General features: G+C 31.2%; 1 long non-coding RNA gene across 2 annotated transcripts; it reads left to right on the top strand.

Moving 5' to 3' along the window:
- Window positions 1-400: 400 nt before the first annotated feature.
- On the top strand, window positions 401-3,240 carry LOC146918863 (uncharacterized). 2 transcript variants are annotated; one of them, XR_015011247.1, is made up of 5 exons: window positions 401-759; window positions 1,072-1,199; window positions 1,578-1,647; window positions 2,301-2,424; window positions 3,010-3,240. It is a non-coding gene; the product is annotated as an uncharacterized LOC146918863 (long non-coding RNA). The 2 variants fall into 2 exon arrangements; XR_015011246.1 differs by having other exon boundaries at window positions 999-1,199.
- The last annotated feature ends 261 nt before the right edge of the window (window positions 3,241-3,501 follow it).

The raw sequence follows: 3,501 nt of genomic DNA, 5'->3' as shown, positions 1-3,501 counted from the left end.
TAGTCATATAAATTAGCATATAGAAGGAATAAGATTCATAGTAGTGATCAATTATCATAAATTTGCAAGGAAAAATCATATTTTTGTTCAAAAAAAAAATCAAAAAAAAAATTCAAAAAAAAAAAAATCAAAAAAAAATTAAAAAATATAGTCAATTACCCCCCTCTGACGTGGCATGCCTTTTCTGACCATGTGGCAGTGCCACGTGGGCAGTTAACTGCCACATCAGCATGTTGGATGGAGGAAATTAACGGAGGGGGGTAATTGACTAACGTTTATCAATTTCGGGGGGGTAATTGATATTTCGTTAACTACAGGGGGTAATTGACGCGCCTTGCAATTTCGGGGGGGGGGGGGGGGGGGGGGGGTATTTGGCTAATTACTCGTTTTTTATTCTACCGTGTTCAATCTCTCTCTCTCTCTGTATACACCACCAAAAAAATTCTCTCTCTATTCCCAATTCCATTATTCATGATACCCTCCCTCAGAGTCATCACAACTATCGCAGATCAGAAGAGAACACCAAACCATTCAACTTCCTGGGTCGACGCCAGATCCACTCTTGCACAGGTTCACCGCCGCCATAGTCAAATCCACCGAGGAATAGTTTATCTCTTTGTTCTCGCCAGATCCACTATCAGAAGAGATAGTTTTTCCCTGTGTAACTTCTGATGCGTGATGCCTAAAAAAGGAAAACTATCTATGGTTCACAATCAGATCAATCTTTGTCTTCTAATCCCCACTTGTTTTTTGTAATTGGTGCGTATTCTTCCTCCTTTTTCAATTCCCTGTATTGTGTTTCTTTTGTTGAATATCCCAAATCTTAATTTGTCTCCAATTTTGAATTCAATTTTTCCAGAAAAGGATTTATTTCACCGTAATTTTTTTTATAGGGTTTTTCACGCCCCTGCTTTCCTATTTCAACTTTTTTATTTCAATTTACATATTGAAGATAATTTCATTCAGAAAATGATCAATTATTTATTTATTTATCATAGTGAATTATCTATGTAATTATCGTTACAATTGTTGAACTTTGGTCAATGTTATATGGTAAAATTTCAACAAAAGAGAAGGAAAGAAAATCCTAATGTCATTAAGATTGAGGTTTGAGGTTTGAGGATTACTTGGAAGATGGAGAAGGAGAGAGGGGCAATGGGTCCACTCGTGATTGTAGTTTTGGAAGGAGGCTTCAAAAGGTATGAAAATTGTATGTCACTAGATCAATCTTTCATAGGCATTTGAGCTTAATATTTACTCTTGAAATATGTTTATTTATATTTAATATTTACTATTGAAATATGTTTGTTTATGTTTCTGGTGATTTTCCATGGATGTTTTTAATCAATGAATCACAGACTTACATAGACACGCGACACCCATAATAATTTAAAAAATTGACATAATTCAATGTAATCTTACGTCTTAGTGTTGTGTCGGTGTCGGACAAGATTCATATCCGACAACAGGACATGCCTTATATGAAGAGTGTACATGCTTCATAACTTGTAATTCTTGTAGTCAGTTCTTCTACTCTCCATACTCTGAATTTTTCTTCGTATGTTTTTTCTTCATAGGTTGAGCATGTTGTACTAAATGGATATAATGAGATAAAGCTGCTAGTAACACAAGTTGCAGTTAGGATGGGTATTCCTCTGAACTTTTTTATACTCTCATTCCTTTCTTACATATGTATTAATCAATTAACATGTTCTCTAAAGAGTTGAATTATGAATTTAAAGTATAGTGTAATTCATTTATACTTTTTAATGATTCCAAACAGATACATTTTAGTACTATATAATGATAAAACATAGTTCCATAAAGACAAAATGGAATCCCAATTCTTTGTGCCTTGTCATTTGGGATGAAAGAATGTGGCTTTTTAACTGTAGTGTGAATCATGTTATGACATGAATACATGGGTTCTATACTTCTATATAATTAAGTTTTATTATTGGTTGGCTTTTATATTGTTTGTCTTGTATAGGGCCTAATTGATAGCATCAAAGAGATATTAGTTTCCTCACCCCATGTCCAATTAGTGGTGGTTTGGTGCACTCTCACCCTCTCTCGTTTGACCTTTTTTTTTTTTTAAATCTTTTGATTTTATATTTGACTTGAAAATTGCGGTTCCACAGTATTTATTTCCTCCATGATTGCTCATCAAATTTGACTTTTACCTTTTAACTATAATTTTATTAATTTTAACTCATTAAATTTTCATTGGTGTATCTCTTTTTGTTTTCTATTCTCCTTGACTATATTGTTGTCTTTGTGTTATCTCCCCGAATTGACAGGTAATTAATCATCAATTTTGTAGCCTTCAATGAAGCTCGACAACTTGATCGAAATCCTAAGATATAGAAAAGTAAAAAATTTATGTGGTCAAAGCGGGCAGATTTCATCTATTTCTCTTATGTGGTAATAAGTAGCCTTCAATTTTTGTCTTTTTTGTGGTATAAATAAGGTTTTCATCTCTTTCTCTTTGTTTCTGTTAGTTAAAGTTTCGTAGGATATAGAAAACTATAAGTCTTATGTGGTCAAAGCCGATTTGGATTGACTAATAAATAGTTTATACAAATAAATAAGTTTAAGCTTATGAAAAATAGTTTATACAAATAAATAAGTTTTTATGTTGATTCATAAATTCTCACTAACGTAAATCGTATCTTCATAAGCTGTTTTTTTTTTCCTTCAAAAATTACCTTGAGAAGCTTATGAATAATGCAAAAAAACTTATTTATTTACATAGTTGTTTTGCATGAACTCAAAAATAGGTCAATTCAAATGGCCCCAAGTCTACAAAGGCTCTAAAAAAATGTTAGCTCATAACATATAAAGCATCATAGTGTACCTCTGTTGACTAGTTATTTTGTTTGCTATTAGCCTAATGGTTATTCCATGTGTATAGTTGTTTGCTTATGATTTACCATGTTTGGAATTTTGATAGTGCAAAGGGGATTTTTGTACACCTTACTTATTGAACATATTAATTTTATTTTGTAGATGAATAATGATGATATATTGATGAAGAATTCAAGATTTGCAAGAAGATGAAGAGATACAAATGTTGATGCTTAAGTTTTTTTCTAATAGATGTTGATTGTTATTTTTGAAGATGTTATTTTTAAAAATGATAATTTACAATATATCTTAGGGTATACATTAAAGACTTAGAAAATTTATGATGTAATTTTGTTGTGCGGATCAATGATGATTGACAAGTATTTGATTTTATGTAATTTTTTAATTTAAGATCTTATATCAATTTTATAATTTTTATACGAATAATGTTTTACTAAAGTTATGGTTCCTATAAGTCGAATAAGAATGATTGACAATGATTTTTATTTAGTATTAAATAATAATAATTAAAAAAATATCTTTCACAACAGTTAGAAATTGTTGGGGTAGTTATGAAGAGCCAAAAGAAACAGGTCTTTGAGAACGGTTTACGTAATAGCAACGGCAAAAGGTCGTTAAGATATCCCCTGCAAA

The sequence above is a fragment of the Medicago sativa genome, chromosome 5, assembly GCF_051527215.1.
Source record: "Medicago sativa cultivar Bolivia chromosome 5, Bolivia_mono, whole genome shotgun sequence".
NCBI lineage: Eukaryota > Viridiplantae > Streptophyta > Magnoliopsida > Fabales > Fabaceae > Medicago > Medicago sativa.
The sequence above is the reverse complement of the archived record's forward strand: the minus strand, read 5'-3'. Positions and strand labels throughout refer to the sequence as shown.